Source organism: Episyrphus balteatus, chromosome 3 (genome assembly GCF_945859705.1).
Source record: "Episyrphus balteatus chromosome 3, idEpiBalt1.1, whole genome shotgun sequence".
Classification (NCBI taxonomy): domain Eukaryota; kingdom Metazoa; phylum Arthropoda; class Insecta; order Diptera; family Syrphidae; genus Episyrphus; species Episyrphus balteatus.
This window is the reverse complement of record NC_079136.1, coordinates 96,124,504-96,139,132: the sequence shown is the minus strand read 5'-3', so window position 1 is coordinate 96,139,132 and position 14,629 is coordinate 96,124,504. Positions and strand designations below refer to the sequence as shown.

At 29.2% G+C, this 14,629-nt stretch overlaps 1 protein-coding gene across 1 annotated transcript in view; it reads right to left on the bottom strand.

The window, feature by feature from the left end:
- The window catches only part of LOC129914753 (furin-like protease 1), a 354,485-nt gene extending 349,122 nt beyond the window's left edge, over positions 1 to 5,363 (bottom strand). Inside the window, exon 1 of the mRNA XM_055994116.1 lies at positions 5,296 to 5,363. The gene's annotated coding sequence lies outside the window, so the exon portion shown is untranslated. The remainder of the gene's footprint in view (positions 1 to 5,295) is intronic.
- Positions 5,364 to 14,629: the final 9,266 nt, after the last annotated feature.

Genomic DNA, 14,629 nt, shown 5'->3' with positions numbered 1-14,629 from the left:
TTTTGTATACCCAAACCAGCTTACGTTAATGGACATTTTTGCAACCACTTTTCTAGTTAAACAAGGGTATATTTGCGTTAGCTAAAATTAAGATCCAAGCAGAATAAATGGCAGCAAATAAAGCAAATTCTCTCGTCCACTTTCTCCCTGGTAGATACAAATTCTCAGTAGAAAGGACTGCTAATTAAAACTTTCAAAATGTGTACCATCAACAAACTTAATATAAAATTATTTTGTTTTACCAAAAATAATAAATACAAAAAAAAAAAAGAGTAAAAATCCCAGACATTTAAGGAAAGGGAAAGACAAAAAAAAAGACATGCTATTGCATTTTGAATATCAAAAATAGCATTTAAGCCTTTGCTGATGGCGACCGAGGCCATCTTATGTGCACAAAGCCTCTCTCTCGCTCTCCACAAACAATAACTCTTTTTCTGTACCGTCATCATAGCCGGCCGTTAAAACAAACAAAAGATACAAATATATATCTATAGGTACAGTTGGAGAGCAGCTTCTGACTGGAATGAAGGAGAAACAAAATAGCGACAAATTTTTGCATTTATTCTTCGAATGTATCAATTTTTCATTCGAGAAAATCCTCCTCGAAACAAAAACAAAAAAAAAATGCAAACTTTTCACCAAATTTTTGGGAAACAGGGTGGTTCAAAAAAAAAAACACACACAACCAAGGAGATATGGGCTGGCCACTACCACCGACCTACCGGATGGTGGATGGTAGAAGGAGATTTATTGAAATTGGAATTTTATGCCTTTGAGCGGCATGATGATAGTGCAAATGGCCAAAACACCGCACACTCTACATACCATCAGCAAAAACAAGCCAACCACTGCCATGTGGACACCAAATTTGGTTTTTTAATTTTCTTTTTTTGTATTCCTCGTTTTCTTAGCCATTTAGCGATAATATGACTGTCATGGGATTAGCATTTAAAAAATAGTACCGCGGCAACTTAAGCCCCGTTTCTGTTTTCATACTTGCATACACCAAAAAAAAAAAAAAAAAAACAAAACAAGTAAAAATTTCCATTTTTATTTTTCCATTAGATGTCGCCATAACTGCTAACTGCTGCTAGATGGTTGCCGCCAGTTGGCTTGTTGTAGGTTTGAACCAAATTTTTAGCTGTTGACATGTGTGTGAGAGTTTAGTTGAATTTATATATCTCACAAAAGTAAAGTGCACTGAACTCATATTACATGCTGGCAGGCAGTCAAACGGCATGACATCAAAAAAAAAAAAAAAATAAGAAGAAAAGTCCCTATTTTTTCCTATTACAAGTTACACAAAAAAAAAACTAACTGTCAGCTTAATGTTGACGTATGCTTGTGTACAAGAAACACTGGAGAATTAAAAATACTAAAAAAAAAAAAAAAGACAGGAAAAACTGTCAGCATGTTCATTAGAAAAAGAGTTCTAAGGATCCTCGAGAAAAGTTTACAGACTTTTTGGTAACCTCATATCGTGGCACAGAATAAAATAGGACATACTGAGCTCATACAAGTTGAGGCTACACACACACACTCAACACTCATGTGGATTTAATTTTATTTCCATAATATTTTATTTTCGGCGGTTGAACAGAGTTTTAAAAAGTTTTGTAATGATGTAATTGAAAAAAACCATATACACAAAAAAAAAAAAACACATACAACATTTTTGAATGTAGTTTTTGTTTGGTACACAAATACCTTAATGATAAGCTTCGTGTACTTTTTAATGAATTTCAAGTCGTTTAATGACTTTATGAAATTTAAAGGACAGTCATCAAAATAACTTCTTAAGATTTTCTGAAATCATGTGCAGCATCTGGTGGAAAAAAATTTCAGAATCAAAACATGGCTGAGGTAGGTAGGTACGACACTTTTTTAAACAGTTTAAAATGTTCAAGAAATAAGTTAATGTGTCAATTTTATGAAAATTTTAGTTAACACTTAAAAACGAAATTTCGAAAAAAATTCAACAACCTTTAAAAAAAAAATTGAAATATTTTTTTAAAAATACAAAAATGTGATTTTTAGAAATCTTGTCAGATCTAAAACCTTTTCCGAAAGTCAGAATTGTACATTTAATTCTTGTTTTTAAATCAATATATTTCAACCAATTGTTTTTGAAATAATCGATTTCAAAGTTAAAAATAGCCGAAAAAATATTTTAAAAAATTAATTACTATATTTGTCCAGACTGTGAATTTTAATAAAAAAAAATTGACTCATGCAGAAAACTGCCTCAATTGGTTCCTTATCGAACAGTGAAAACTAATTATTTTTTTTTTATTTTTCAATTTACGAAAAAATCAGAAAAACGGTGTGCCACAAGGAAGTGTTTTAGGACCTTATTTTTGTCCGCCACATACAAGAGATATTCCAGTAATTAATAATACCATTAAATACGGGTAATTTAAAGGGTGAATAAGAAATTCGGTTACAATACAAACGTTAAGGGAGAAGGAAAATATCAAAATTTAGTTGCGATGACAGGCATATTAAACTAATGAAACAAAATCAGGCAAATTTTTGATGAAGATTTTAACGAGCTTCCAGAAAAATTGTGGATTATAAGAAAATTAATTATCCAGAGAAAGAATAAAACAAATGGATACAAAAGTGTTAAGAAAAAACGCTGTTAAGCAACTATTTAATTCTGTTTACCTTAAAGATGCTTGAAGAAACTTATCAAAGGATTAAGCACGTGTAGTGCCAAAAAAAAGACTTAAAACGATTTCAATAACTCTATAAGCTTGTAGTTATTCACCACAACCTTAAAAAAATGCTTCAATTTCTTAACACACATTTTTTTTTTGTATACTCAAAATAAATACCATTGAAATGCGATAACTGTTAGATCCACATTTTTTTTTCTTCAAATCACTTTAAGTAATTTAAAATAAACAAGCTAACAATAAATCATTTAAGAACTATTTTTAGCAGCTTACCAAAGTATATACACATGGTTTATCTCTCGTTTATTATAATCATTTTTTTTTTTTTTTCTATTTAATTATTGTTTGTGAAGGTTAATCATCTTAAAGTCTTGAGATGAATGATAGATTGCCTTGGATGATGTTATGTGTACTTGGTGCTCTTGCTTTTAGTTTTTAGAAAGTTAATGCAAATTTATGCTGAGATGGTAGCTGAAACCTCTTTAAAATATTTGAGACAACAACAAAAAAAAAACCATCTACACGATAGCTAAAAGAGGAAAATCACCTTAAAAAGCTTCTCCTAAAATGCATACAATTTTGTACATGAGAGATTTAATCTTTAGAATTTGTTTGGCGGAAAATGAAATTAAGTGTACAACGTTGTCTAAACATCATGTTGCTAATATTAATTTACAATGAACAAATTTTGAAGATTTGAATTTTTTTTTTTTTTTTGGTTCAAAAATATTATTTATAACAATTTTCGAAAACTAAGTTCTTTTAAATTTGCTTTTGTTAATTAATCTAAAATTTATTAATTTATTATCTCAGATTTATTTTTAAGACAAAAAATTCAAATTATTGAAAAATAAAAACAAGAAGAATTTGTTTTTCTTAACAAAAGTTTAAACAACTATAACCTGTTTCATTTTTTTTTTCAAATCCTCAACTTGTCCTTAAAAAAACTTCAAGTGCAAGTAAAACAAAAAAAAAAAAGGAGGAATAATCTTCTTTGGGAAACGTTATTGTGTGTTAAATTTATTGTTTGCATATTTTTGAATTTTAATTCGATTTGAAAAGAGTTATCAGGCTGCGGTAGAGTTCGTGTGTACCTACAGCAGTTTATTATACGGGATTCTTGCCAAGATTAAGATTAAGAACATAAATGTTGTGTTTTCTAGAGAATTGTTAGTATTTTAAAAAAAGGTTATTATACACAGTGTTTTGTTTAATATTCCAGTGAATAATTTTTTAGCTTTGAAGTTTTTTGTGTCCTCTTTAGTAAAAAAAAAAACAAAACTTGGCAAAACTTGAGTTTACATTGAAATTTATTTCCAGTAACTCAAATTTACTATTCAATCAAAGTTAAGCTATTACGAATAGCTTAGGAAAGTTTATTCCTTGATAGTATTTGGAAATATTTAGCAACCGAATATTTTTTATTTAATAATAAAAATACGAAAAAAAACTAAAATTAAATGATACAAAGGGTGGAAGTCATTGTCTTCAGTCAATTCGAAAATTTTCCTAAGTGAAGATTTGAGCAACTTTTTGATTAATTTACGTAATCGTAACGTGAAAAACCCAAAGAGTTTGCTTCTGAAATTTTCAAGTTCGAAAGTGTACCTGATGAAAATTACTACTTGTCTACATTTCGTCGCAGTTAAGCAAAATTGTTCTAAGTCACAAAAGGCAAATTTTACAGGGGACGATTTTTAAGTTTCAAATTGGTTTAAAGCGACAATTTTCTGCTCGTTGGCCATTCAAGTTATTTTTTTTATAAAGTTTGTTCTTTTCTCTTGAATAAAATATAAAGGTTTACCTCATTATTAGGTGCATACTGTTTTTAAATATTTTTTTAAAACTAAAAACCCAAAACTGGACATAGAACAATTTTTTTTTTAGAGCTAGAGTATGTCTTCTTTACCTACGTTGCTTCAGTCTTCCAATGCAGCAGTATTCGATAGAATCCAGATTATCAGAATGGTTTGAAACCACTGCTGGTGTACCACAAGGATGTATCTTGAGCCCTCTACTATTGGTTCTATTTATTTATAATGTTCGGATATTCTTCCGGGAGGCGTAACTTTTGCTGGTAGTATTATTAAATTTTTACTCTAAGTGTATGATTTTGTTTTACTGGCTGATAAACTTTGTTCGTAGTTGAATCGGTTATTTTGAAAAGGAGATAAGACCATTTAACAATATTTTTCAGGCGAAACAAAAACTTGATAGAACTAGCTTTGTAAAGCTCATTCATCCACCAGATTTGTTTCAACGTATTGCGAGTGGTTTGTAATACTTGCAATACGTCAAAAATAATCTAATGAATATTCTTTATAAAAAAGTTCTGTCCATTTTTCGTTTCGCCTGAAAAAAAGTATATAATATAGATAAAATAAATTATTTAATTGCAGTCGTAAATGAAAAAAAAAAAAAACAATACAGTCACGAAATGTTTTGAAAAATGTATATAACAATCCTGGTATTAAAGTATTGTAAAAGTTTTTAAAGTAATTCTAGTCAAAAAAAAAAAAAAACAAACAAAGTTATTACATGGATGTTTACTAAAATTTGTTATGGATTAAGACAAGTCATAAAACATGTCTGATTGCAATTTTAAAGTTTATCTTACCTTATTTATTACAATCAAACAAAATATTATGGAAGCTCCATTTTTAGTTGTAAAAGGTAGGTACCAACCTAGAACGAAAAAAAAGAAATCAATATTTAGCAATCATAACAATTTGGTTTTTGTTAATCATCAATAAAATACATTTTTTTTTTTAATTTAGAGATAAGTTAAACTTGCAACTCAATAATTTATTAAACAACCAAATTTTTCGTAATTTAATGTGTTTCAAAATCTATTTTTCAAAAGAGGTTGCCACTCCTAAAAAAAATTCAGGCCATCATTCACATTTCAAAGAAGCCACCTGAAGAAACAACACAGAATCGGAATAGGTACCCATTTCGAAAAAAGCACAGCATTACGGTGTTTTCAAACTTCAATATGATATTTTTGGGATTTTGTAATTAAGAAATACATTTTATAGAAAGACTAATTAATTTACACAAGTAACCATTTTTTCAGTTTAAGAATATAATAATTCCCCTAATCGATTGTAGGTAGAAAATATTAATTTACAATATATTTTATTTCTCTACAAAATATTTCTCATCTGCTTTCAATACCACTCATCAAACTTTGGGTAGATTTAAATTGAAAGAAAATAGAACTTCTCAATCTCAGTTCAATTTGTGATGTCTTTAATAGCAAGAGGCGAATTTAATACTTTGTATTGGAAGTACAAAGGAAAGTCCACAAGACTTTTTCCCAATCACAAGTTATTTCATCACAAAATTTTACCAAGGAAAGACAACAAAAATCAAAAGGAACATTTTGACTTTCTTCATTTTACATACGTACATATATACGATTGCCCTTTGGCTATGTAATGTGAGGACATCAAATAACAACATAAATGGTCTTGTTTTTTTTTAACAAAAAAAAGCCATCATTCACATCAAAAGAATTTGTGTACATAAAATAACATCCATGTAATATCTGGTTAATATGTATGTCCTTTTAAAGTATAAGGAGCGTAGAAACAATGTGCCTACTTAGAAATAAATATGTACCTTATTTTTGTGGGTATGTGTGTGTGTTCATGTTTACCTGTTGCTTGTGTTGATTTTTTTGTATTTTTAACTTCAAATTGGAAGAAAACACATTTCCAAAATCTGATTTGAAATCTACTTACAAACAATAATAATAAGCTTTACTCAAGGTTGCTTCAATTGAGGCGAATATACACTCAATGCCTCTTTTTTGTAGTTATAACATTTTTAGATATTTATCCAAGGTTTTAACCATACTTCTTACAGAAGAGATAAGTTAAACTTCTAGTCCTTGTGGAATTATATTTACAGAAGATTTAGAAATATTAATTAGATATATTAGAAGTACTAAAAGAATGCGAATTTGGCAGGACAAAAATAAAAAAAATTAGGATTTTTCAAAAAAGTGGTCACAAAAAAGTCTCTTTATAAAGGCAAAAATATTTTTTTTTCGGAATTGTGAATACAATATTCGAATTCCTCGGAATATTCTACATCAATTTCATATTTGATTCTCTATAAAATATTGTGACCGAAAAAAGTTCCAGCGACATGAAAAAGTATAAACCAAATTCGCACCCGTGTGCCTATTACGTCACAAAAAAGAGGTGTGTCTACAGAGGGTTAAAAGAATTATTAAAAGATTATTATTAGAATTATTAAAAAGAATCGCCTTTAATCAAGCGATCTGAAGTGTGAAACTATAAATAAAATAAAATCCATCTATTTAAATTAACAAACAATGAACACCAACAAAAAGATGAAGAGAAAATAATAAAAAAAAAAAATACCAACTTAATCTTCTTTTTCTTCTCATTCCCACAAAGAAAATAAACACAGAAATGGAATGGAAATACAAAAAAAAAAATGCCATCAGAAAAAAATATAACAAAAGTCAACATTCAAATACATTTTCAAATACAAAACAAAACAAGAAGAAAAAAAAAATAAATAATTCGCGTATTTGCATCATTGCGAGAGAAAATTGACAAGAAGAGGAAAAGAAAATCGATTTCATTCAACAAGCAATTGTTATAGGATTTCCCATTTGAATTATTGATTAGGTAGCAAAGAAAGTACAAGAAACAATATACAAAGATACTTCATCTTCATTGCGCGTCCCCCAAGTCGACTAGGTGCCATCAACACCTTCATCAGCATCCAGAATCCTCCATGTCTATTTTTTTTTTTTTTTTTTTTTTTTTCAATAAACTGATTTCCGGTTGTTGTTTTCTTTTCCATCCAGCTTTACACACTTTAGTGGGTTTTTCCGGACTCAACACCCTTTTTCCTACATAGTAAAGGAATTTGATGTGGATGCTGTGAAATAGACACACATACACTTGACTTTTTCCACAGTTTCATTTTTTTTTTGCAAATATCAAAATTTGGTATGGTACATTCACTCGTACGTATTTAATTAAGAATTTTGTAATATTAATAAATAAGTATAATCCGGCCAGTTAAGTGCCAAAATACCGCAAAGTAGACGTAGGTACCATAAACCTCCAACCCCCTTCCGCTCTTTAAAGGTAGGTAAAGGTAAAATGAATAAAAAATATTCAAAGAGCGTAGCAAAACAACAAATCTTTTGCAGCAGCTCTAGCAGACAGGTGGTAAGATTTTCACTGAAAAATTAATCTCGGTTTTTATTAAAAAAAAAAAAAAATATTAATGGGAATGGAAATGAAATGGAAAAAAAAGCAACGGAAAGGGAAAAGAAAAACTTTATACATTCTTTGAGCGGTATTAATAATTCATTTAATTTACAGTGATGTTATATAGTTTCATGAATGTCTATAATTGTCTATTTAGAATTTTGAATTACGACTTGAAGATTCTAATAGAAAGCGCATTAATATTTTAAAATCTTAACAACATTCAAAGTTACTTCATTTTTTTTAGGAAAGTGAAATGGGTTCAAACCTATTTTTTCGTCGTTTTATTAAATGCGGCCTTGACGCAAACAGCGCTTTCATAAAAAAAGTTCACAATAAGTCAATTGTCGGTTATATGGCGTAAAACTTGAAAACCTTAGCAAGAAAAAATGGCACAATACTTTGTAGACAAGAAATTCTTGGTAAACCGTTTCTGTTTTATTTTGTATTAATTTTTGTTAAGCCATAAATTTTAATAAAAAAACAACTAACCTTCATGTGTCTATATTTACGTGAGTCCGAAACTATTTAAATTCAGTTTTGTAAGCTTTACTAACTTTTTGGGGAGTAATTTTGTTTATGGTTAATAGAAAAAAAAAAAAAATAAACAAGAAAATGCCGAAATATTTTTTGTAACGTTAAACGGCCGATCCCGATTTTATCCAGACAAACGGATGACTATATTTTATAATTTCGATAAACGGCACGTTTTTACGACTTTGGAAGCGAAGCAAAACTTTTAAGGTTTAATTTTGCAGGTGTTTTTGACCATTTTGCCGTAATTGTGTCATTGTATAAAAATTTATAATTTGATTTTTTTAAAGAATTTCATAAATCATAAATTAATAAAAAGTAAAATCTATTTTTATAATTAATTAAACACCGTTTATAATGATCTTTTACACAAAACCAAGTAGGTATATCATTTAAGTTCTTGTATGAAAAGGAATTTTTAGAAAAATATTTTTGAAAATCGTTTGAGACGTGTTTAAATATTTTTTTTGTATATTACACAAATTTTCTAACATTTTTCAAAAAAAAAAAAAAAAATGTTATCCCATTTTTAAGAAAATAGTATTCAACACAGATAAACAGAAATTTTGTTAAAATTCATAAATTTAATATATTTTAAAAATCCAAAAATGTGATTTTTGAAAATTTAGTAAATATTTAGTATGTTTTAAGGTTTCTGTATAAAAATTTTGATTTAAATCAGCTATGTCGCTTACGAGAAATTTATAAATCAAAGAAGCCATTCTATGGCAGATACCGTTAAATACGGTAAAAAAATTGTTTTTATTTCAAGTTAGCTCTTACGTGTAATATTACACACAAAAATTTGAATCAAAATCGTTAGAAAAGAGTAACTTTTCTATATCCGTTTATATGACAAGTACCAGTACCTACCGTTTTGATTTGTTGGTCTCAAAATATTACCTAATTTTTTACTCTTTAAGCTTCCTGCCTACATTTTTCCTTCAATGGCAGTTCCTGTGTTTTTTTAATGCTATGCATTTTTGTACACTTTTATTAAGTACACCTTCAAGCTCAAATTTGATGTAGCAAAAATTGTAATTTTTATGTGAGGAAGTAGGAAGTTTCTCACTACTTCTAATAAAAAAAAACAATACAAAAAAACATATACATATATACATAAGGTTCAAGTTGTAGGAAATTTAAAATTCTTAAAGACCGCGATACATCATTTTGTCAGCATTTAGTTCATAAGGACTCAAATCATCAAAGACTGACAACTCCCGTATTCATAAACAACTCTGACAAAACTGATTCGGAACTACCCGATTTCATTAAAAAATAATATAATATGCATTTGAGCAGTTCTCATATTTTGTGAAAAATTCGTAAAAAAGGCATTCCAATTTTTTGTGGTAAAAGAAAACATTTTCGATTTAAAAAGTAGTTTTCGTGAAACAGTTATATGGAATTAAATTCAAAAACTAAGCCATATTGAAAAGCTAAAATTAAGAAACATTTAGTTTTTCGAACGAAATCCGTTATTTTTCCTTTTTTTTTTATACCAAGAAGTGTACGTATACATCGAAAGAAAGAATAAACTGATTCTTTAACATCACTGAACTAGAAAAATGCGTTAAAATGATATTACATTCCCACAATTAGAGAGGTAGAGAAAGAATCAATACAAAGATTTTAAATTTTTTTTTTTTTGCTGTTACATCCAACAACAAGATTTACACCATTGCGCTACGCTGTAACATGATGTGTGCGGTGCCGTGCGGTGGTGGCACCCATATATGCCAACATGTTGAGTTTCCATGCAAACAAACTCTTAGCTAAAGGATTCCGCGATAAAGGATTTGCTTCTGACGATGTTTGCTTCTGGCGTGGAAGCTTTTTCGCCTGATTCCTTATTTCCTTTTACAACCGAACGGTATTGGATTTGTTCTGCTGCAACCGTCAAGTACACCTTGTTTTTTTTTTTTTTTTTGGTTTGCAATTTTCATGCGGTTGGCGGTGATTGAGGAAATGTATGTTGGTTTCTATTTGTGTGATGTGATTGAATTCAGTAGGTATTAGTTTTTTTTTTTTTTGGTTAGCAAATAGAAGGAGCATAACAATGGAACATTTAATTAGGGAAAATTTCCACAAGATACGTTATCATTTGCAATGCAGGCATGTTATAAAAATTTATGAGCAAAAAAGTCGAAAATGTTTTTTGTTTGTCATATCTATAAACAAATACAAAATTTGTATTTAGAGATTGAATATTTTGCTTCTTTTTTTGTATTTCCTGTTTCCAATTTATATTTTAAAAGTATGTATGTTCATGAACAGTACATTGTACATATTTAAACTTTGACACTGAAAGAGAGGAGAGTTTAAATGCATTCTACGTACATACTTTTTGAGTGACTATTCAAATGTGAAAAAAACAAATTATAATCAAAAGTTATACGCAAAATATACAATTTAGCTTCACTATAAAATCTAATCTAACGTGTCGCCTTGACCATTTGGCATTAAGAAAAATTCTCATAAAATTTAAATGCAATTTTGTTATCAATGAATATAATTTTTGTGATTAAAAGTGGGTTTTATATTCCCCTGAAAAATTGAACTGATTTAATTAAAAAGCCTGATAACAACCATCACTATAATTAGTATATGTATTAGATAACCTTTAACATTTGTCTTAGTTTGTTTTCAAAATCAGATAAATCAATTGGCAAGTAATGGAATTTATTAAAATTTCCAAGAAATCCTATAGAAACTTTACAATTCTCAAAATGAGCATTATTGCATAAGGGCATAAGTAAAATCATAAGTAATTCAATGAGTTTCGAAACTAATATAATGAATTTAATGAAGTATTTTTAAACTGTGTTATTAAATAGCTATAATGTTGTTTTCCAAGAATTTTAAATAAAATTGCTTTTTCATCATTTTTAATATGCTAAAACTAAGTACTAACTGGCTCTTTAAATTATTATGTACATTATTATGTATTATATTGAAAATTGGTATGATTAACTGCAACTAAATCTGAAGTCCCATACAAATTTAAAAATTTGTTTTAGTTGTTGCAGTTAATAAATTTTAAAACGATGTATACCTACCTTAATTTTAAAAGATTTCATCTTTTCATTTTTCGGATTCCACTTATTTTAAGCGCAAATAATATTGTTTTAAAGGGGAGGAAATCATCGGAATTGTTTTTTGCCTTTTTTTTCCTTAAAAAAATAATTTATTATCCGAAAAAAACTATTTTCAGTGTCTTGGCCTTTTATGAAGCCTTAAAAATTCCTAGATAGTCCACAAACCCATGTAGCAGTAAAAAAAAAAAAAAAACGAAAACTTTAAATACATTTTTATCGAAACGCTTTTTTTTCGCGTCGCCGCGCCGCGCCATGCAACGTAACTCAAAATCTAATAAAGGTATCGACTTAAAATTACTTGTTAAATACCTATTATTTTCACAATTAATATTGTTTTTGTTAAATTGTATATAAAAGAACATTTTGTTTGTTCGTTTTTTGGCTTTACACTTTTTTTTTACAAAATTTAGGTTCATGCCAAGCATACTATTTGATTGATTGATATTTGGGGTGTAAGATGTACTGCGACTTGTAAGATCTATTGTACCCCCCTTTTAAGCTATATGAGTTAGTACCTCATTATATAGCTCCTCCTCTAACCTAATTCCTTTCATGAAATTGATTATTTGGGGTATTTTCAAAGAGTGCAATTTATCCTCTTCGACTTGGTAGCGACCCATGTGTTTAAATCTTTGGTGTATTAGTGCATTGCAACTACCCAGAATGTGATCTGGTGTTTCTTCTTTTTCGCTACAGAATCTACATGTTGCACTATTTACTAAGCCCAAAATATGTAGGTGCCTTCTTAACTTACAGTGGCCCGTGAGGAGCCCAGTGATTAACCTGAGATTGTTCCTACTTAGACTGATACATGATTTGAAACGCTCTCGGTTGTAGTTCCCGAGAAGCATTTTCGCTTGTCTCAGTTTTGGTAGTTTTAACCAGTTTTATTTTATTTTTAATGACATTTTCTCCTATTCCGCAATACGGTTCGGGTCCCATTAAAGGGGAATTTGCTTACGTTTTTGCTAAGGAGTCCGCCTCCTCGTTACCTTGAACACCAACGCACACTGGGGCAGCTCCATAGAGATCAGTGCGCAAAAGTCCACTTTTAAATGTTGTCGAAAGAAGAAAAAACTTTTTTTTTTCTGAAAGTATACAGTATTTATGATATGAAAAATCCATTTTTTTTATTTTCATGCCTTGCACTATGTTAGACACGCGATCAAAGTTGACAAAATCGTTGTGAATTTTGCAATTGGGAAATAGTACATAAATAAGCTCTATTTTTTTTTTTTAATAACTTTGTTATTTATGGTGCCATTTAAAATATAAAATATGTCCATGGAAGGTAAAGATGTGAAGATTTATTTTTTATTAATATTAAAAATGAAAAAAAAGAATTCTTGTAATTAATTAAGGGATATGAAGTGCGAGTGTTTTTTTTTAAACGTTGTTTTAGTTTTTGTACAATATCTTCCGTGGCGGCAAAAGTTTAGCAAACCTAATAATTGGCGAAGACTAAGACATACTTCCTTAGTATGAATGTGAAAGCAGAAGTGCTAAACTTCTGCCGCCTATATTTTTTTTTTTATTTTAGAAAAATAGTGTTCGCGATGGGGAAAATACGATAATTTAGGCGACAAGAATTGATAACGGTATTTTGTAGAAGAGTTCAATAAAATCATTTTTTACTATGGGAGGGGGGGTCTATCTCCCCCAGTTTAGGCGGGAGGGGCAATTTTCTAAAATATGACGAAAAATAAAAAAAATTATTAAAAAACAACGGCAACACTTACAGTTATGAACGATACCTTTTTCAAAAGCCAGAATTATACACTTGATTCTAATTTTTAAATCAAATTATTTAAATTAATTGTTCTCTAAATAATCAACTATAAAGTCAAAATTTGGGAAAAAATTTGGGAAAAAAATTAAAAAAAAAAAAAAACACATTCAATACTATTTTTACCAAGACTGTGAATTTAAATAGGTATGAAATTAATCGATGAAATAAACTGCCTCAATTAATTTCTTATCAAATTCTGAAAACCATATGCTTCTATGACTCCTAGTTTTTGAGAAAATTGAAAATTAAAAAACTACCTTTTTATCAGATTTGTATTTTTTAGCTGTTTTCGTTTTTACGGTATGTCCCCTAGCAACCCCCCTACTTATGCTCACTATTATAGTATTTCGGGTGGGTGCGATTTTGGGTGTAGGCAAATTTTCTTTAAAACTTAAGTTTTCCGAATCCAAAAGAAACTTTGTACATACCCAACCTTGTCCCCACCCCAAATCTTTTATTGTGCCCAAGCAGAGGGGTTGCAGGGGGATAGCATGCGGGATAAAGAGGGCCCCAAAAAGGGAGTTAAGTCAAAAAGGTGTTAATATTAGCAAAAATAGCCAAGAAAATGAAAATCTGATACAAAGGTAACTCTCTTATTTTCAATTTTCTCGGAAACTAGAAGGCGTTGAAGCAAATAGTTTTCAGTATTTGAGAAAAAATTAGTTGAGGCAGTTTATTTCATCGATTAATTTCATATTTAAAGTCACAGTCTTGATTAAAATAGTACCTATTCAATTTGTTTTTTCAAATTTTTTTTCACAAATTTTGACTTTGAAATCGATTATTTCAAAAACAATTGATTGAAATAACTTGATTTTAAAACTCAAATTAAGTGTACAGTTTCTGCTTTTGAAAAATGTATCATTTATACCAGTAAGTGTTGCCGTTGGTTTTTTAATGATTTTTTTTTTAATTTTTTGTCATATTTTAGAAAATTGCCCCTCCCGCCTAAACGGGGGGAGATAGACCCCCCCCCTCCCGTAGTAAAATATAATTGTATTGAACTCTTCTACAAAATACTGTTATCAATTCTTTTCCTTTAAGTTATCGTACTCGTGCCTTTTTTTCCTGTGTAAACACGCAAGTTTATGTTTAAGCAACTTTGTCTTTTCTTAGTCAAAATTAAATTTGAACTCATTTTTACTATTTTACATAACTACTAAACACAAAAAGTCAATTTAGACTCTTCAAAATAATTTATCGCACAAAACCACTACTTTTGCCCCACCGTGCAACGTGCCCAGGTACCCAGTGAAGAGTGACTTT